We start from the raw sequence: 21,776 nt of genomic DNA on the forward strand, positions 1-21,776 counted from the left end.
GCTCTTAATAAATGTTAAATATTGGTACGCAGGAAATGGACACTTTGATTGCTCTTTAAAACCTGACGAGGGAGTAAGAACGTCCAAATGATTTGGCAATTATGTAAGGAAATATTTATTTTATGGAAAAACAGAGGACAGTGCTCCTTGATGTGAGCAATCTGCATAACCTTGTGATTTTTAGACTTGGTCCTGTGGGAACTTTCTCAGCTATAACTTGCCCTTTGCTGTCCATACCATTTAAACCTACTGTGTTTTAATGGAATTTATTTATCAATATTTTAGTTACTCTCATCCGTTTTTATTTCGGGCAGCTCTCTACTTGCTTTTTAACAACACCTTTTATGAGCATATAAAGTAAACGGCCCAAGTTCTCGAGTGGGCTCATTAATTTATCCTAGGATTCATCAACAGAAAAACAGTACTTCTCTGGACGCAACAGAGTCTAACATAGTTATAGGGCAAGGGGCTATCCAGCATCTGAGCAAAGGAAACCATCAGTTGATTTGAGTTGGAGAGCTTTTATAACTGACCAGTTTAGCTGCCACTATTGTTTGTATGCAGTCCCTTAGGATACATTACTTCTTAAAGGAAAACTTAGCTGGCAAATAAGCCTAGGCCTGTCAGAGATAGGCATGTGGTCATTCAGAACGACAGTTTTGAGAATGTGAGGCAGGGAAGGGAGTCTTTGGACTCAGACCTACAGCTGCAAATACAACATTTTAAATGTGTTGTTAAATTGCAATATACGAATGTGACACTAGATGGTGGCAGTGAGCTATGCAAAATTCAATGTATTTTTCAAAACACATTTTCACAGTGTTTTTTTAATTTGTGTGTAGATTCCACCTTTGTGTCCTTAACAATGAAAGAAATATTGTTCACTGGGTGACTTTATACCGGGGCCTACAAATTAATAAGGGGCAAATCCATCTAGGGACACAAGGAAAGGCAGTCCTAATGCTTTATTTATTTATTTAGCAATGTTTTTTTATATTGCTTGATGGTTAGGAAACCTCTAAGTCAACGATTCCTAATTAGTTAAGTACTGCAGACCCCCTGTTTTTCAAAAGCCATGCCAGGGACCCCCTCCTTTTGAAAATGTTGATACCTCTATGGTAGCTTTTGTTAGGTTATGTTGAGTAAATTAAGATCATGGACAATCCAAATGCTGGGATTTCTCATAGGTATAAATAACTATATATAAAGAAGGGGAAAGAGGCCTGCAGTATATCTGCAGCTACTAGCCGATTTGCGACATGATATTTTGTAATTTCTTTGATGTGTGTGAGATGTTGAATTATTGGCCACCATCACTATTGCTTGTGATCTTTTCATTTCAAAGGTGTTCATATCCTGCCTTCTGCTTCCTTAACTTTTTTCCCCCTTCTGAAAAGAAAACAAGAGGAAAAAGTTAAACTAAAGAACAGGTTGGAAAAGATGCAGTATGAAATATGAAGAATCGTGGGACCAACTGACCACTTCAGTGATTATGAAAATTGTAAACTATTTAAAGGCGAGAATCCATCGCTGTTCTTCATTAGGATCTGATTACCTGAACCATTAACATTTGGCTTTTATTATGATGATTGTGAAATGCCGTCCACATTAATGGACAAAAGAAGTTGACATGGTTTTCTTGATTAACCCATCAATAATCATTTGGAATAATTTTTCTTCATACACTGTATGAAACATTTGCATGTCCTGTAATAATGGGCATTGCGGTCTCAGTAAATGAGCATTCAGATAATCTACCTCTGGGAGAAAGGTTCTGCTTCAAAGCTTTGCTAAAAGAGAGTGAAAGAACCTAAATATGAAATTTCCTTTTAAAAAAAGAATTGGTGTTATATTGCAGAAAACTTTTCTTAGTAGCAGAGCATTAGGGACTGCATAATGGTGCATAGCCACCACTTTCAGGGTTTGTGCAAAGACCCCTCAGAATCTGCTTCCCATATTTACCTCATGAGGCAAACTTCTTCAAACAGTAAGAAGTGCTCCAGACCAACAACAGCTATCTTTTTTTTTGCAGTTTTTGTAATTGTTAGTTTTAACCTGTTTTTAAAGTTGTTGTAAATTTTAAATTGTTGTAACCTGCATTATTACAGAGGTACCTTGGTTTAAGAACAGTTTGGCTTAAGAACAATTTGTTTTACAAGCTCTGCAAAACCGGAAATAGTGTCTTGGTTTGAGAACTTTACCTCGGTCTAAGAATGGAATCCGAACGGTGGAAGGGCACCGGTGGCAGGAGGCCTCATTAGGGAAAGCACACCTTGGTTTAAGAACGGACTTCCGGAACAGATTAAGTCCATAAGCTGAGGTACCACTGCATTATTATTAATAATAATACCCATAAGCAGGAGCTGACTTCTGCACAGGGATGTGGGATAAACATCCCTGCATAGGGATGTGGGTTTGGTTAATACTTTAATGTGAATTACCTTCATTCACACTTTCTGAAAAAATACAAAAACCAAAACATAGCTACCCTTCAAAGTTCACACTTCTATGCATTCATAACACAATTAGGAAAGAAAGAAAGAAAGAAAGAAAGAAAGAAAGAAAGAAAGAAAGAAAGAAAGTTAGTTTTAGGAGAAAGTGTGCATGAAAATGTAGATATTAGTGAAAAGAATATTCAAGAATGCACTATATTAGGAGAAATTGCTTGCAAACTTGTATATCAGGGAAAACCACATCTGCAGATGTATAGATTCACACCCTGACGCTGATAAACACTTCTGAGGTGTCATTTTTTGAAAGCATTGCAAACCGATGCAGAAATGAACTTAAAAATAGAAACAATGAGAAACTGAAAGCAACAGATTCATCTGTCCCTTTGTGGATGCAGATACATGTTCCAAATAGTGCACTGTATGTTGCCATTTCTTCTCCCCCTTGAAAACAGGCACAGGGAGTTGGACTGGTAGTCAAACATAAAACAAATAATTGCATCCTGAACATGTGTACCACCATTCATTTTAAAATCTCATTGTTCAAGGAAGAAAGTGGCATTACAGGCACACCAACCAACCAACCAAGGATGCCAGCAGGTGGAGGATGACAAAGGCCTCACAGCTCAGACAAAAATTAAATACCGTGAAGTAGTCTGATTAGATCAGGCTTCCTCAACCTCGGCCCTCCAGGTGTTTTGAGACTACAGTTCCCAGCATCCCTGACCACTGGTCCTGATCATGGGAGTTGTAGGCCAAAAACATCTGGAGGGTCGAGGTTGAGGAAGCCTGCATTAGATTGAACTGGGGTGGGAAGTCCTTTTCTTATGTGTTTGTTGTTTCGACTTCTCATCACCCTTCCCTGTAAGGTCCCAGGGCGGGTTATAGCAATCTAAAAATACAGTATTAAAATCAGTTCCAAGCAAATTACAGCCACAAGAATAGGGTGGGTCTTAAAAATCTTTCTGCTCTCTCTCTCTCTGGTGTCAGAGGCCAGGGTAAAGAGGCTTACCTTCAGCATCTTCTGACTTGGTGGTATGTTCAGCTTTTTCATTAACGTCAGTTGCCTGCCTTCCTCTCAAAATTGCTTCAAAAGACTGTTGATAATCTCTTTTTGTTCTGTATATGGTTTGGTTTTATCCGGTTTTAATTTGCATTACTTCTGTTGTTGTAACTCAACATTGTCTGAGTTCAAGGACACATACCAGCAGGCAAAAATATTTGGGGTGAGAAGCAGGTCCATTGATGGGTGTGGCCTGCGGAAAGTGGGTGTGGCCTGGGGAGAATTCTAAGGGCCAGATAGAGAAGCATGAAGGGCCACTTTCAGCCCTTAGCATCATGAGGCTTCCCACCTCTGAATCAACTGAAAATACCCCTTGTGGCAAGGGGGTTTCCTCCCTGTCTTTAATTTATCCTGTTACACTTTTTCTCTTGAAGCTGCTTCTTTACATGGGGGTGGGGAAATGGTTTGTGTTTTCGTGCATCTTTCTTCCAACTTTAATTTTTGCTTCTTGTATACATTTCTCAACATCTTTCCCCCCTTGATTTCAGGGTTGCTAATTTCTCCCAGTCCGTGGTGTTCTTCCTGAGGAGAAACAGCCAGATGTTCTAAATACAGAGTGTGCTTACTAACTGGATAGCGGTTTCTCAAGCAGCAATAACCATAATAAAGCTGTCAGAACTTCCTTCTTTCTCCTCATATGGCATTTGAAACGTCCCTAGGATCTGTGCTTTGCTGTCATGGGAAGGGCAGAGCTACGATGAACAGCTACTGCAATTATCAGCAACTTCATGCATCACCAAGTACACTTATCCCTTAAACTTCCAAAAATATTCTCTTTCAGAAGGCTTTAAAGAAATAAATGCCAGACCTGCCACACTGGCTTTTTGTAACTCTGAGAAAAGCCAATCTTCAAAATTGGGGTTCAGTTGCAACTTCCAGAGACCCAACCAGTACCTGAGTTAAAAAGGAAGAAAGAAAAATATATGTCTTTATGATGCTGCCTCTTTTAAATAGTTCGTGGTTTTGACTGATCCTACCAAGTGCGTCACTCAAGGCCCCAAAGTCTTCCTGACTTCAAGTCAAGGAATTATGGCACTTGACAAAAATAAAAACCACTTTCACAACCAAGGCCAAATTTAGGTAACTAGCAAAGGCTGTGAGCCAAACCAGACACCACGTTAAATGTGAGTATACACTTAACATGCCTGCTTTTTGTTAGCAAATACTGAGGGCCAGGATCAAGACCACACTGTGCAGCGAGGGTGTGGGGTTAGTCTTACGATGTGATCCCAGTGGGAACCCAGCAATTGCTGGTATTTTCCGGGAGTGAACCTGCTTTGGACACCAATGAAAGCTGACCTCCTGGGGCTTAAAGAAGGCATTTTCATTGGGATTGTGGCACAAGAGGAAATGAATAAACTCTACCCTGCCATGTGAACATTGTCCTAATCCTGATCACACCCTTTGTAGCTGCTGTTTAATTAACAAAGATCACATACATGAAATGCATATACATAGACTATATTCTTGGTCCTCTGCTAACAGATTACACTGGGTGAAATATCCAGAGAACTCTAACAAAGATACATGGATACTGATGGATTTTTCATGTATTTCGTGTTTTTTCCAGGATTGCACCCAGGATGTTTTAACTGCAAACGAAAAAGAAAAGCGTTTGGGACAGGGCCTTCTCGGTGACTGCTCCCAGGCTTTGGAACTCCCTCCCTAGAGAAGATAGTCAGGCTCCTTCCTGTGGAAGATTTTCTTGTTCCAAGAGGCTTTGGGGATCTGACTGCTTTTAATGAAACAGCTGGTGCTGTGCTGTTTTCATTATAATAATTCATATGGTTTTAATAACTTTTATATATGTATATAGTTTCAATTCTGGTAATGTTTAATTGTTTGCTCTGTGTTTAGCGGTTCTTGTTTTTATGTGTATGCTACCTTGAGGAAAAGTTGGGGGCATAAACAAACAAATAATAATATAATAACATCTTCAAATTATAGCGGAGGCTCCACTTTAGATGTAGCCCAAATCTTTAGGATGTGTTGTTTTATTTATTAATCAAAACATGGAACTGCACGCAGAATCTATTATCTGATGTCATATCTGATCTGATACCTTGGATTTTTTTCATTTTTTCTTTCATTTTTTCATTTATTTATTGAATTTATATACCGCTCTATGCCCGCAGGTCTCAGAGTGGTTTGGATGCATTTCTGAGAGCCATAACATTTACTTACTTACTTACGTACGTGTCAGGGGTTCAGGAGCAGAGGCACAGGAAAGGGAGGAAATAGAGAGCGAGGGGGAGGAGTCCGAAGGAAATGTTAGCGATGACAGCGGTCCGAGGTCTCTGAGTCTTTCCAGCGAATCGGAAGATTCACAGAAAGGGGCTCCCATGGTCAGGGCAAGGGGGGTGCCTAGGGGGACACCCCAGGAAGAAGGGGCCAGAGGGGACTCAGAGAGCAGCAGTTGGAAATCAGGACCAGCGTCCACACCAGAGTGCAGTAGGGGGGAGGAGTCCCAGGCATCGGGATCTGGCGGCGCACTGCCAGCGGGAGGACATGAGTCAGGATTGGCCACGCCTCCATCGGGGAGCGAGGAAACGGTCGAGAGGAAGGTTGAAGGCTGGGCGCGCGCGCCAAGTTCAAATGTACAGGAGGGCGGCGCAGTTGGCAGCCCGGATAGGGAGCCAGGTCCCAAAGCCCGCCGAAAAGAGCGGGAGGAGTCAGGGGGGTCAACGTCAGCGTCAGAAGAATCCAGGAAGGAAGGGACCCCGGGGGGTAGCAGGACCCAGAGGAGAAAGGAGAGACGGAAGAGGTGGAGTAAGGCTAGAATCTTAAACTGGTGTACAGGGGGCGGAGATTCAGATGGAGCTTCGCCGATCTAACCCTAGACGTAGAGCTGGGGCGCTGCGGCTTGAAAATGGAAACTGTACTTCAATAAAGACTTTTGTACATTACTACCGGCTAGCGTTGGTCCTCTGTGAGCTGGGACCTGGAGCCAGCTCTGACAGTACGTATGTACTTTTTCTTGGTTCTGGAAAAGTTTGTAAAAATGTTTTGGCATTTGCCCTGATCTGGAATCCTCTTCAATGCATGGTAGAGATATACTTGTAGAAGGGTGCATAAATACACACACACACACACACACACACACACACACACTTCTTTTATGCACAGAGGGCAAGATGCCATCTATACCCAACAAAGGAGTTCCATGTGGATTTGGCAGAACCGATTTGTGGATTTGTTTCCACATGTGTGAGGTTTAGCATAAACAGAATATAGTGTCCCCAGTATTGGTGGTAAAGGATGGAAAATAGTATTGGGGAATGGGGGGCGGGGAGAGAGAGTGAGAGATAGAGAGAGAGAGAGCATACCAAACTGATCGAAAGGCAAAATAAGCTCATTTGCAGGACTTTATTTTTCCCACTCCAATAGGCGGAACACTGTCCTTTAATCAAATGACATGAAAAGCCCTGGGAATATGTACCTTTGAAAAGACTGCTATATCACGCTGGAGCTATGGGCCTCTTTCTTTCACCTCCCCCCCCCCCCATCCACTTTCCTTTGCATTGTCTGACCTTTAGAAAAATGCCATTAAAATACATACTGTGGTATATGTAGCTGGTCTGTTTACTAAAGATATACGACATTTACATATAGCATGGGGTTACTTGATGCATGTGCAAAAAGAGATTAAGAGAGCTCTTTCACATTGGCTGTGGGTTTCTCACATTTCCCTCTGGTCTCTAGAAGCAGGCCAGTGACTTTGCTAGACCCTAGCAATATGCAACATGCTCTCTCTTTACATATTACTTGCAGGTTTTCTGCAGAGCAGCAACACTTTCCATGATGCACCATTTAATCTCATTTACTTTATATGTTTGTGTGTGTATTTAAAAAAATGCTTATAAATCACATTTCCACTTTTCCAAATCCTCAAAAATTTAAGAGCACACTGTTTTTTAAAAAACCCAACTCCAGCACCATAAATGTAGTTGAACTGATTTTAAAACAATGGGATATCTAATCTAGTGTTGAACCGGTCAGTCAATAATTTGCCTTTTGCCAAAGTCTTAATATAGGTGACTTCAGGTTTGTGATATCCAGCCATGATCTGGAAAGAGAGTCCAAGGCTGCAGGGGCATCAGATGGGGAGCTGTGTCTGGGTCAGGGGTGAGCTGGCTGCAGAAGGCAGTGAGACCAGTGTGCCTGAGGCAGTTGGACCAGAACTCCCAGAGGAACCACCAAGGTCTGCAAAGCCAGAGCCAGAACCCTGATGGACACCTGAGTGTGGAGAACCAGACCAGAAGCACACCGGGGATGAAGGAGTGTCCATCTTCAGGGCAGAGGGTTAGCCCTGTAAGTCTCCAATCTTGCACCAAGGGGATGGAGCACGAAAAAGGTGGTCTGGAGACATAAAAGACCTCAGCCTGCTCCTAACCTTTGCTGGAGCAAGTTGCTCACTCAGAGCTCCCCACGGTCCGGTAACCTTCAAACACCCTCACCACTTCCTCCATGGGTTCTGGTACTGGACCAGAACATGACAAAGCTGTTGAGGTTGCTTACAGCTTTCACAGAAGCTTCAACTTATTTAAAATAAAAAGGCCCTTCTTCAATTGTTTTTCTCATCCCCATGACACCCAAAACAAAAACATTCTCAGACTCTAAACAAGTGCACACAACTTGTGCCTCCGCTGATTAAAATCTGTCCTTGCTAATTAGCGGAAGCTTGAGCAGATTAATCTGTCAATTTAAAACTGGCTACAGATTGCAGCCCCTGTTGAAATGGATCAACAAACCAGATGAAGCTACCTTCTTACAAACTAGCCAGCTAAATATTACCCGTCCAGATCTTATAGCCAGGTCATTTCAAGAGAGACTTGTCCCCCACAGCCTTGGAGTCCAAGGCATCTCTCCCAGCCAGCCTTCTCAAGATGGATCCCAGTCTTTCTTCTTCTTCCTTCTTCCCAGCACCTCTTGCTCAAAAACTCTCTTTTGCTGTCACCTCAAACACACAGTCCCATCTGTCTCCCCAGGCCAAAGGATTCCTCTTGGATGGCCTATCAACAACCCCTTTTGTCATGTTAACAGATCTCCTCTGTTAACAGGCCAGCCAGGTGCCATGCAGTTCCATGTAAAAAAGCTGACAGGACCAGCCCTACCATTTGTGAGAGAGAGACGGCCGCCTCAAGTTGCGAATGCTGGGAGTGGGGCAGTGGGAGCAGCCCCCTGGCCAGTCTTCTTGCGCAGAGGAGGAAGCTCTTCCATAGCCAGTGTTGAAGTAAGATTCAGCTGCCCTTCTGGGTTAGCTTTGGAATGTGGAGAGAGGAGGCTGCCATATTGTCTATTGTATCACAGTCCAATTCTAGAAGCCAACTGAATGGCTGAATCTCATTTCAACACAGGCAAAAGGACAACATTCTCCACCCTACCTGAAGACAGCAGGTTATCTTGGGGGACATGACAAGTTGGGCCAATACCCTCCTTCTACTCTTGCAGAGCCATTTGTCCCCCACAAAAAGGGGAGATATCTGGCAACCTTTGGACGATGGGTGAATTATATGAAAATTTGTGACTTGCCTTTAAATATGAGGTGGCTGAGTGTTTCTCTTCCCCTCCTTCCTTTTAACAAAAGAAAAAGGTGTTGTTTCCAGGGATGTTCTGTCCCACAACTTGAACATATATAGACAATAACAGGGAAAATCTTGAAGACTAGGGGAGACTGACCAGAGCTTGGAAAGATTGCTGCAGAGAGAGTTTATCCATTCTCAATTACCACATAAGATGAATTTGCTTGTTTATTATTTATTTATTTGCAGAATTCTAGCCAACACTTTAGTGAATCTTTTTCAATCACAGAGTGGGGAGCAAAGTAATAAAAGTAAACAAAATTTACAAAACCGTACAAGTAGGTCTAACCAAACACAGCTTAAAAATTCTGTCTTAAGGTAAACAAGCTAAATAAGTTTAGCAGAAACATTTTGTCCATGCCACTTTTCTTAATGTATGTGATGCACTTGAAAAGTATGCCAGTGATCTTTGACTGACTGACTGATTAATTAATTAATTAATTAATTAATTAAAATGTATCTCGTCTGCCTTTCTCTCCCAGAGGGGTACTTGAAGCAGCTATCAACTATAATAAAAAACATAACAATAAAACTCACTAAGAGTTGAGCAGCCATCAATAAAACAATAAAATTAAATGAGCGTAATCAAAACTAATTGGTAAAACAGCAGCATCACCAGTCAGCAAAGACAAGTATGCATGAAGAAAACTCAAAACATTTTGGGTGACATCCGTTGTTCACTTCTCAGAGAAAGCCTTTTGATTTCCATGGGCCTTGTGGTATATCTATGAGCAAGGGTATCAACTATAGGGTGCCCTGGGTGCCTGAGCACCCACAACATTTTTGTTGTGAGTGCTCAGCATCCACATCACAGGGGCCCCAACAGACTTCCTGTGCTTCAGAAAGCACCAGAAGTCACATCCAAGGCCTGTGAGACCTTGGAGATACTGGCCGAGGCCTTGCGAGACCTCGGAACCTGACTTCCGGTGGTCCCACTGGAAGTCAGGTTCCAAGGCTGGGGTGCACGCATGACGTCATGACATCACGTCACAACATGATGTCATGATGTCACATGCATGGGCACCCATAATCTGGGGCCTAAGTCAGCTCCCCTGTTTTTGGGAGAAGAAAGGGCTAAGGAATAAACCCTACACAAATCTGGAGTGGAGTCTCTAAGATGGTTGGATGGCACCTTGTATGCTTCCTTCCTGTAACTCCTGCAGCTGAACTGGTGCCAAACTCACTGCTCTGCTTTCCTTTGGACCACATCAGTGGGGCCAAGAGAAGGGTCCTGTCATCTAGGCAGCCCAGGACCTCAATACACACACTGCCCAGGCTTGCACCCCAGGAAGGGCACTTTGGTGCTGCTAACACAGCAGATTGACTTAACCCCTGGAGGTGTTAACCCATTGTCTCTTGCAACAGGCAGATGCCAACCACTATTGACAGCGATAGTGAACTTGCATGAATAAAATCTATTTTAAAATGTAACTACTCTAAATTATGCTTTTTTGAACTGGGGGACCTGTTTCAACTGAAGGGCCACCCTTCCTTATGGCGAATGTTCTGGGGACCGCAAGAAGAAGAAGAGTTTGGATTTGATATCCCGCTTTATCACTCCCCTTCGGGAGTCTCAAAGCGGCTAACATTCTCCTTTGCCTTCCTCCCCCACAACAAACACTCTGTGAGGTGAGTGAGGCTGAGAGACTTCAGAGAAGTGTGACTGGCCCAAGGTCACCCAGCAGCTGCATGTGGAGGAGCGGAGACGCGAACCCGGTTCCCCAGATTACGAGACTACCGCTCTTAACCACTACACCACACTGGCTCTCACACACCAGGGTTGAGGGGAGGGACACAGAGACCAAACTAGGCAAAACGACGACTGTGTCTCTTACCTTCGTGCAGCTGGCTACATTCCAGCCACAGACAACACAAGCCTCTGACACGCCAATCTCCATCCTCTCACCAGGCAAGCAAGAGACATTTTCACAGTACAAGGACACATTCCAGCCAGACACACAAGGAAATTGGAAGCAGGGCAATTAAGGGGTGCAACCTGGAAAGAAGGGGTGTGGTCTGTATCCCAAGGGCCAGATAAAGAGGTCTGGAGCACTGATGTTATGGACTAGTTGAACGCAGAGGAATGGCAGGAGGAACCATCTGGGGAACCCCCAAGGGAAGAAGGCTCAGAGCCCCGGGAGTGGTGGTGGGACAACTGTGAATGGTCAGAGGGAGAAGACCAGGAAGAGGAGGTGTCGGAAGCTGAGGAGGTAGCAGGGGTTAGTGAGCAGGGAGAGTCTGTGGCAGAGGAAAGTCCAGTGTCAGAGGCAAGGGAGGAGGGAGGCCAAGAGGCAGAGAGGAGTCCGGCTGGTGAAGAGTCACAGGTGTCTTCCCCTCCTGCTGTGACAAGCTCCTCTCCCCCCTGGTCTCCCAGAACCAGAAGAGGCATGAAAAGGGTTGGCTGTAGGCAGGCGCAGTCTGTGATTGCTTGGGGAAAGCCTTGAGGAGGCGGGGACTGGTTTTCAGTCTCGGCAACTGATTTTCATGGAGGAAGACCACTGGGAATGAGCTACTCTGTTCATTAGGCCTGACATTCAATTGAGTCAGTGGAGATCATGCTTTTGCTAATAAAGAGTTAGCTCCATCTTTGAACTGTGTGCTTTGAGTGCAGCTCTGGGACCTGAGGTTCATACCCCAACCTCCTCATGAAAAGGATCTACTTTCCATCTTTGGCATTTCCATTTAAAATATTTCAGGAAGCAGAGCTCAGACAGACCTATGCCAGAGATCTTGGAGAGCTCAGGCCAGGCAGAGTAGAGAATGTTGTACTGCATGGACCTCCCAAAGTAACATAAGAAAAGGTTGTCAATAAGGAAATTCATTATCATCAATCTTTATTACGGTCCAGAGACCCAACAAATCATTACAAAACAATACACAATTCTGTCGTGGTAGGTAACTCCTCTCAACCTGCCATCCAACACTGCAGAAGGAAAGACATTTAGTCTGGCTTTGGTGAAAGCCTTCGGTAGTTTGGTACTGGGCAGCCCACCACGCGTTAGTTGAAATTGGGCATTCACCAGCTTCGAACAGAAGTACGGAGTTGGGGACGCGGTTGGGTACCTGCAGCAGAGATCATAGAAATTTTGCCTAAAAGCCATCTAGCTTTGGCAGGTCCCCATTATGCCAGAGATTTGCTGCGTACAGGAGTTGGAAAACGGGTTTTGCCTTGAAAACCCTTAAGGCTGCTGGAACATATTTGCTGCCCTTTGTGAAATTCTGTAGGCCATAGTGGTGTCTTCCTTCTGCAAGGTGAAAATCTCGTTCTACTTTACAGAAATGGGACTAATAAAATGTAATTGAGAAAATAATTGTTTGAGGTTAGTTTCATTAGAGGAGTATTTGTTTATTATTTTGTCGATGAATATTCAGAGGTAATGAGGCTGAAGATAGATGTGGCTTTCAAAACTCACCCTTCAAGCAAACACTGATGGAACAAATGGTTTCTACTTTGCCACGTTTGCCAGAGTGGATCAAGCTTTGTCATAAAATTTGAAGCTTTAAATAGGTATTTTGGGGCTCACAAAACCTGAATAAATACAGATACGAAGTCTTCAATTATGGATGGCTTGTGACCATTAATAATGAAAGACTTTTAATCCATGTTATGAAAGTTGTCTCCAATTCCCACTTAAATCCTGTTAGTTGAAAACAAAACCCTTAATACTGCTCGTTTATGGCTTAATTTACATTCCCTCCCCACCTTTTCTCTTGTCTTTTTAAAGAAGGTTTCAGCTCCTGCACCAAACTAAGAAAATGTTTCCGTTTCCCAGTTAAGATGGCACTGGAGTGGACTAAAAACACTTAAATTTTCAGCTATGGAAGTGGCTTTATTAAAACTTCTGTTCTTGGAGGCTACTGGCGCATGCGTCTTGCAACCCAGTAACAAAGACGAGAACAGGTACTTCCATTTTCTAAAAATGTGGGCATGAAGAGAAGAAGAGTCATACTAGATGTTATAGAGACTGGGCTGTCAAAAGCAGCCACTCCATGTACCCTCACATTAACATCTAGTACTTTAATGAAATGGCGGTGTGACATTGCGCTACACTTTACTCCACCTGCACTGGCACAGCCAAGCACATACAACAGGGAAAGAAAGATGTTCATTATGGCAAAAATTAAGAAATTACCTCAAGGGACTGCAGTTTTGAGCAGAGATGGACCCCCCCCCCCGGACACCATTTTTCTGCTTGCAGTTGCCTCTCCAAAGCTGCTTCCTTCCCTCACAATTCAGGTGTATATTTACTCTATGTGTTTGTGGAGCTGAGGCTGCCATTTTGAATGGAGAAGCAGTACAGTGGTACCTCAGGTTAAGAACTTAATTCGTTCTGGAGGTCCGTTCTTAACCTGAAACTGTTCTTAACCTGAAGCACCACTTTAGCTGATGGGGCCTCCTGCTGCCGCTGCGCCGCCGCTGCACGATTTCTGTTCTCATCCTGAAGCAAAGTTCTTAACCCGAGGTAATATTTCTGGGTTAGCGGAGTCTGTAACCTGAAGTGTATGTAACCCGAGGTACCACTGTACAGGGAAGAGGAGCTGAACAAATTTCTTGTTTTTCCATCCAAACCCTTGCTCTCTCCTGTCCTGCCTCACACACTGGGTAAATAACATACACCTAAATAACATACACCTAAATCCTAAAGTGAAGAAGCAGTTTGGGAGAGGCAATTATGACTGTGTGTGTGTGTGTGTGTGTGTGTGTGTGTGTGTGTGTGTGTAAGAGAGGGAGGGGAATCCCTTGTGGAGGATATCATTCTCTCTTAAACATTTGGGGGGAAAGATAGTGATTTAAAACGTGGGTGAACAACAGCTATGAGAATCTAAAAGTTTTTTGGTTTTTTTAGTGAGTAGCTGCCTTGCTAAGCTGCCAAGCAGGAGAAAGCAACAGTCTACTCTACACCTCCACAGCAAGGAGTGAAACTTGTGGGTGGACATCTGATAGGGCTGCATTATGTTTCCTTGCCATAGCTGACACGAGGTTTCAATGGACAGGGCAAGCCATTGTAGTTTTGCAATGGCCCATTACGGATCCATGCTTTTGATCAATGTGGAATGGCAGCAGCTGTTTAGGAAGTGGCGTCCCAGTGGCCTTCCCCACCTCCTTAGGGCAGGGTGCAAACTTGCCACCTCATTTTGGTGCCGTGCATCCCAAAGACGTTTGATTATCAAGCGCCTGAGCTTCATCCTAGCGAGTGCCTTCATGCGATGGTGATACACTATCAATTCAGAGAGACGGCAGGCATATTCAGAGACCTTCTTCCCTCCCCTCTCCATCTGATTAACAACGCCTGGAGGAAGCCCAGGCCCCACCCTTCCCATAGCATCACCATCACTGCCTGCCAAATGTTGTGGGTTGCACTTCGTCATGGATTGTAGTTCAGAAACTATTTCTGGAGGGGGGAAGCCACATGCACTGCCTCTGCTTTATCCTGTTTGCATGGAGGAGATGCTCTTGAGCACCTTGATTGCCCCTTTCTGTACCTTCTCTGCTTCTCCAGTGCCCTCACAGAGATGGGAGGACCAGAACTGCCTCTTGTATTACAGATGTGGCTGTACCCAGCTATTGTTATTCTGGCTGTTTTGCTTTCCAATTCTTTCCTAGTAAACCCCAGCATGGCATTTACCTTCTTCATCACTGCAGTACACCATCAGAATTTTCCGTGAGCTATGAGGTAGATGATCTCCAGTAAGCTAGACCTTCCTGCTGGTACAAGCCAACTTATAGATGAACCTCCCTAGAGAGGCTCCCCTGGGTGCATCCTTATGGGTAAAACCTTTTTTCATTCACCCAGGCTGTTTTTTAATTTGTACACCACCCTTAAAATACAATATAAAAGCACAAAATACATAATGAAAACCAAAACAACAAAAACAAAACAAAACAATAACACCCCCCCTCTGGGTTTTCTTTTTTAAAAACAAGCTGGGCTTCTCAAATTTATAATTTGTGTCTTATAATAGATCTGCCAGGAAGAACTTTTTTCTTTTTTTAATGCTGCTTTTATTGCTTTGTATTGCATGTTTAATATTGCGTTTTGAGTGTGTAAGAAAGCTGCCCGGGGAAAACGTGTTTTACTTAGCTGTACAAAGATAGTTAGTAAACAAACAAATAAATAAATACCCAATGGCTTAAAAGAATCACCGGTCTAAAGGTTTCTTCTTCAGAATAAGGATTTTGGCATGTTCTTTTGGTGTGCCGTGTTTGTTCTTTGGCAGTTTTTTAAAAAAATAAAATCAGGATTTTAACTGACTCTTCTGGGTGCAGAGCTGTGAATCCAGACTGCCATGCTGATGTCACATGTAGAGTGCAGAAACGGCACATTCAGAGTTCTCTTTCATTGAAGGCTACCAAACAGAGAACTCGCTTGCGGAGAGGGGAGCGTTTTTCTTTCCCCCTTACCCTGCCCAGTGTTTCGTACAGATCAAAGCTAGAAGCAAGTCATTTGATTAATTGCCATGCAGCAGAATCCTTTGCTAGTATGTGTGATACAAGTCACTAAAGACAAAAGGATCCTTTGGAGGATGGTAGCTGTGTGGGAGCAGGGCAGGGCACTCCAAAAAGCGCGCGGGGGGGGGGGGTGTTCCCTCCCCGCAGGGCTAGTAACCAAAACTTGCCATGGAGTATAAGCACAAGGAGGAAAAAAAACCAGTGGTTCGGGCCAACATACATAATATATAGCAAGCAAAGTACAGTGGTGCCTCGGGTTAAGAACTTAATTCGTTCTAGAGGCCCAGTCTGAAACTGTTCTTAACCTGAGGTATCACTTTAGCTAATGGGGCCTCCCACTGTCACCGCCCAATTTCTGTTCACATCCTGAAGCAAAGTTCTTAACCCGAGGTACGATTTTTGGGTTAGCGGAGTCTATAACCTGAAGCGTCTGTAACCTGAGGTACCACTGCACATTTAGGGGGTTCATGGGGAGAAGGAGGAAGGTCCCATTATGTGAGAAGACTTTGTTCTGGGCCTGCTATAAATTAGTTGAACCCCATCCAGAGTTTGCACACACCAAAATGGCTACAGAATACTGGCCAAGCAACACAACTCTTTGAACTTTAATATCACCAAGGTGTTAAATGCCACCACCAGCTATCTCTGGATTCCTCCCCTCCCCCAATCATTTGTGAAGATATTTTTGCTCAAATTGAAATTGGAGAAGCGCTAAACATTTAATAGGGATCTCAGCCCATAGTGGTGCATTCAGGCAAGTACTAGAGAAGCTGGCCAACCAACCCCTCCATCCTGACACAAACCAATCTCATCAAAATGGGGAAAGGTTGGAAAGTTGGAGATAAAACCTTGCCTGAAATGCTTTTGGTGCAGATTGCATTACGACAACTCCCATGGTTCTTCAAGCATTGCAAACACGCGCTCTCTCACTTGGATCTTGAGCAAACAGATTCATGATCCTGCAAACAAATGGGTAACGGGGCAGAAAGAGGGAGGGATGGAGCAAAGTATAATTCCCTATGTTTTACTTAGTTTATGGGAAACTGTGCCTTATGTGACAAGGCTGCAATTAATATCGCTCGTAAAGCAGGAGGCTCGTTCAATTGATCTCATTATGGTAGTTCTGGCCGTGTTATTGTTGAAAGGGATTCCCCTATTATCTGTGTCTGACACGTATTCCTAATCAACCCAGCCAATGCTGCTTTGTCAAAGGCCGGCCACACAAATGGATGCAATATTTATTCTGGCTGGGACTATTAGTGTAAAAAATGTGGCATGCGCTCAGAGACAGGCAAGCTTCGGTCCCCTCAGAGCCATTAATCGAGGCATTTCCTCTTTGGAAAGGTTCTAAATCTAGGTTAAACTGTCAGTCACTACTTAGGAACCATGTGGGCTGTTTCATTTTCTCTTGAGGTCGCCTCCCAAAGTTGCTCCCACGAGTGTTGCCCCGAAGCAGGAAGTGCCGTATAAGAGATCCCTCCTCCTGCAGGGGTTTGAACTACTGACATTGTTTAGGCATGACTGACAATAGCCCTTTCCCTCACGCCATGATGACTCCTGCATCATCCCTGTGGGAGCAAACAGAACAAGGACTGCTGTCCCACAGCATGTGATTTGAGAAAAACCAGCTCCTGATTTTGAGGGCCACAGACAAGATGTCCATGGTGGGCTCCTCTTCCTCACTGCTGCCATCACTGCCCACATGCATACTTCAGAAGTAAGTCCCAATAATTTCGTGGGACTTACTCCCTAAAAGTGGGCATAGGATGTCAGCTTTCATAAATCAATTGATTAAAACTAAGCCCCCAGATTATTGACTACATCCATTTTATTTAAACAGGTGACACTCCTACCTACCTGACAGAAAATGTTTTTCTTGTTTGCAACAGTAAAATACCTTACAAAGAGGTGAGAGGCTCCACTGACCTGTCAAAATGGCCCATCGATGGCGGGGGTGGGGTGTTGCTTGGGATCTGATCCGTCAGCTCGATTCTGTTCACCATCGCTGACATAAAGAGTAAATCCAGTATGGATTCAATTCCTGCCATAGCCAACCTAACTTCCTGGTAAGGTCATGGTCCTCTAAATATGGGCCAATAGTTAGAGATAGCTTTATGACTATTGCTTCAGTCAATTTCCTGCTTTAAAGGGTTATGCATGTGATAAATAGGTTCATTATTTTATCTAGCAGTCACTCACCAGCAAAAGAGAGAGTTTTTACTTTATTCTTCTGAGTGACGAGCCTCACTGCTTTCATACTGGCTTCAAGCCTGAACTTCAGCATGATCAAAAATACTAGAAAACTTTTTTGTCAATGGCCAAACCTTATGAAACCACAGATCAAAAGGAATCTGCTATCTTCTAGGGACTGTGGTTCTATTCATGAGAGTAAAATAGGCTGTCAAAGCAATCAAACAACTGCTTGTTGTTACTGAGCAAAGCGGCAGCTGTTTCCCTACAAAGCCAGCTTAGAAGATCTTCCTCTAAAGAAGGTATACATGTGTTGTGCACCCAGCACCTAAATTGGAGGGTTTTCCCTCCTGGGGTGCGTGTGTTCACATTGGTCATAATGTCCTTGCAATGACAGCACAAATTCTGCTTCACCTTGTCCTGCTGCCCCATATCCCTATGAGTTTCTGCCTTTAGTTTAGCCATCTGCCACTGTCCAAAGCACTTCTTCACACGAGACATAATTAAACTAAAGCATTCACCCCCACCAGATGTAGTAGTGGCCATCGCTTTGGGCGACTTTACAAGAGGATTAGACAAATTCATGTAGGATAAAGGCTATCAATGACTACTAGAACTGATAGTTATGTTCTAATTCCCCTGTTGGAGGCAGGATGCCTCTGAATTAAAGTCTCTTGCTGGGAATTACAAGTAGAGAGAGCTCTGTTACACCAGTGGTGTAGCGTGGGTTGCCAGTGCCCGGGGCCATCAGGTGGGGTGGGTGGAAGCGAGGGAAAGAAACAGACCAAGTATGCATGCACATTCAACTTGCTAATGGCATCTGCATCACCCAGGAGATCACAGCCACAGAGATAAGAGAAGAAGAGTTGTTCCATTGTCTAGAGAGGTCACTTCCTGGTTCACATGGAGAAGCCACAGAAGCACGCAGCTGCACTGAGGCAGCACCAGGTTGAAATTTTGTGCCCCTAAGAATTTTGCACCCAGGGCAACTACCCAACTACCCCTGTATGCCCCCCCCCCCCCGGAGGATTCCTGAATTTTCTGAGGATTTGATAGCCAGAAATGGTTGAGGCCTTGGTGTCACTGTGGAATGGCAAGTCATACTGGGCCACTGAAGCAATGACTCCTGAGCACCTTCTCCAGCACTATGGAGCCCAGGCTGTTCCATGGTTCTCCATGGAGCTCCAGGCAGTGAGGCAGACTGGATGATGGCTGGAACGCAGATGGCAGAACACTCACTGTGAAGATGACTGAATTTATGCTAGAACACATTATAGTGCTTTGTATCAGTGAAGGCAACAAGGAAGGCTGGCTTGGCTGCCTCTGTTGCATCAACGTGGAGCTGTCTGACTGAGCTCATCTGAGTAGGAAGGGGTCTGTTGACACAGAAGCCTGCTGTGACAAGGCACTTGGAGGGAAGAATCGCTTATCTCTACAGATCTTGGGTTCTGGTTAAAAAATACTGTGGATCTTGTAATTCTGAAGTTTTCCTACCCTGATTTAATAGTCCTTAGGCGCTTCCAGATGACTTTTTTGAGTACTCATCCTGATATGTTTGCAGGGAGATTAGACAAAGCTATTCAACGAACAATCCTTCTGATTTGCTCGTGGGGAGCTCAGATGACGTGGCATCAAAGGAAGTGTTACCTTACACTTCCCCACTGCCTTTCGCCCTCACATTCCTTACTGCAAAAAGTTCGATCTTTGGGGGAAGCAGGTTCAGTGCACATGGCCTCCCATTCAGCTCTAACTGTGCAACTTGAATTTCCCAGGTTGCAATTGGATCTCACCTGAAAGGAAACTGCAGTCTGAAAGTGCCCCCTGTGCACAAGGAAAGCAGCACAGCATGACAAACTTTAGAAGTGTGTGTGCAAGGCGAAGGAGGATCCGGTTGAGAGGTAAGGCCTAATGGTGCAAGGTGCTCTGCCAAAACACAGAACTGCCAGCTACGGGTTCCCTGCACAGATGCTACAGCCCACTGAAGAACAAGTTGCCAATATGGCCTTTGAAGCTGATCAGTGCGTTCCACTCCTAATGTTATCAGGTACCATCACTGTTCCATCTAGTGTACTTCATGTTTTCTTGCTTTGTAATCAGAAACAGAGGCCCTCCCTGGCTTGCCAAGCTGGTTTCGCTCTGCTTACTATAAAACTGTAGCAGTCAGTGAGACAAAGTAATATTATTTAAAGCAAATTAAAACATGGCACTACTCAAGGAGAGAAGCGGCTGGGCAGAATTGTTTGCATGCGCGAGAATAGTGTGTAGTGATAAGACTTAGGCTGCATACACTTACCTGGGTAAAAAGTTCTGTTTAACCCAGTGATGCGTACCTCTGAGTAGACATGTATAGGACTGCACTGTTGATCAATTCTTTGTTGCCTTGACTGTAAGTCTTAACGGAGATAAAAGTGTGGTTGTATCTGGCAGTAGGTTGGTACTTGTGATAAACATTTATGCTTGTGTGAGGCAAGGCACACAATTACGGCCCCAGACACAGCGCCCCTGTGCAGTGTCTTTAGCTAAGGTGTAATGAATAAACTCAAGCAGACAACAATCTGGGTTTAAAATGGCCACAACTTTATTGATTCCAGATGTAGGTGAATTTTAACTCAGGCACTGGGTGTATCTCCGATTTCAACCTCCTGGCAGAGGGCTGCAACTTTTTTCAGGGTCTTGGCCAGCATTATGGCTTCCCGAAGATGCCAACCTAATAAGGTAGTCATCCTCAGGCCACCACTGGAAGTTCTATGGCCTGTCTGCCCCCCGCTTGGCTTCTGGACAGAGACTTGCACTGAGACCCCTCTAAAAGGGTACCCTGAATACATCGCTGGTTTGGTCCGGGTGATGCACTGCTTCATCCCAAAGCTTGTCGACTAGGATTCCACCCAAAACCTTAACTGCCAACAGTTGTGGCATTTGCTATGAGGAAGGCAAAACGTCCAGACAGGCCAATCTGTCTGCAGGCAAATTCCTTCCCAGCTCCGAATATGGCAACCATCAGCCACCATAGCAAGGTCAGATAGTACAAAGGAAGAAAACCTGGTTAAGAAGCTACCTGGAGAACGAAGCAAAACATGGTCAAACACACAACCCTGGTTAAATTTCATAAGAAGCGAGTGGCTTAAAATGCAACAAAATGTCAAACCAAACAATTATAAGAGTATGAAGGGAGGGAGGGTTTGTTCTTCTGACAACCGCGCCGAAGGTGCCCAGAGCAACTGGCTTTTCTCCGTTGCTGACAGACCAGAGTGGAAACTTCTAGCTCACGGTCTGCCAGCCAGGCTTTACTCACCAATGGGTTCAAATTTGATGTTTTGGTGGCTTGGGGTTTACTTCCAAGCTAGTATGATTGAGCTACACATCTTTATAAAATTTCTCTGGATCGGGGCCATAGATGTTAAGACCTAATTACATCACCAGCATTAATTTCCCTTTGTGTGGCAGAAGCTGCCTACCATACAAAAACTTCAGTCATGTTTATTGCTGGCAGTGGAGCCTTTTTTAAAGAAAAATAAAAAGAAAGAAAAAGAAAGAAAGAAAAGAAAAAGTGTGAGAATGAATTCCCATTTGTTTCCAGTCTTTACAGAGGAGAAAAAAAGAGAGCCAGAACAAAGTTCTTTGTGGCAGATTTGTTCATGGTATACTTGAAAGGCAATGGCTAAGAATCTTAGCATCCTTCCTTTGTAGAGGAAATGTGTGGGCCGGTGGCAGTTGCCCAAGAGCTGCTGACATCACAGATACATTGGAATGCCTCCGAACGAAGTGGGTGTGAATCCCGAAGGGATCGTGAAGAGCAACCTGGATGGCCAGGGAAGTCAACCAGGGGAAACGGAGCATGAAGATGAGCAATTCTAGATTAGCTTGCACCTGGAGGACGATGTGAATGAACGGCAGCTTCTAACAGCGCTTTCCGATCGCTTATCAAACCCTATCCTTATTATTAGTATTAGTGTTTTTTAACAGGGGAATTCTCTGGGGGTGTGGAGGGCAATGAAATACTGGCCTCAAATACCTACAATCTTTTTCCTTTTTCCACTTTA

The 21,776-nt window shown here is 44.2% G+C and overlaps 1 long non-coding RNA gene across 1 annotated transcript; it reads right to left on the reverse strand.

The window, feature by feature from the left end:
- Positions 1-558: 558 nt before the first annotated feature.
- On the reverse strand, positions 559-9,763 carry LOC310678055. The gene is made up of 3 exons (XR_014511588.1): positions 8,628-9,763; positions 4,322-4,407; positions 559-1,389 (listed from the first exon to the last, which is right to left on the reverse strand). It is a non-coding gene; the product is annotated as an uncharacterized lncRNA (long non-coding RNA).
- Positions 9,764-21,776: the final 12,013 nt, after the last annotated feature.

The sequence above is a fragment of the Podarcis tiliguerta genome (genome assembly GCF_965153285.1).
Source record: "Podarcis tiliguerta genome assembly, chromosome: 5".
Taxonomy (NCBI): Eukaryota; Metazoa; Chordata; class Lepidosauria; order Squamata; family Lacertidae; genus Podarcis; species Podarcis tiliguerta.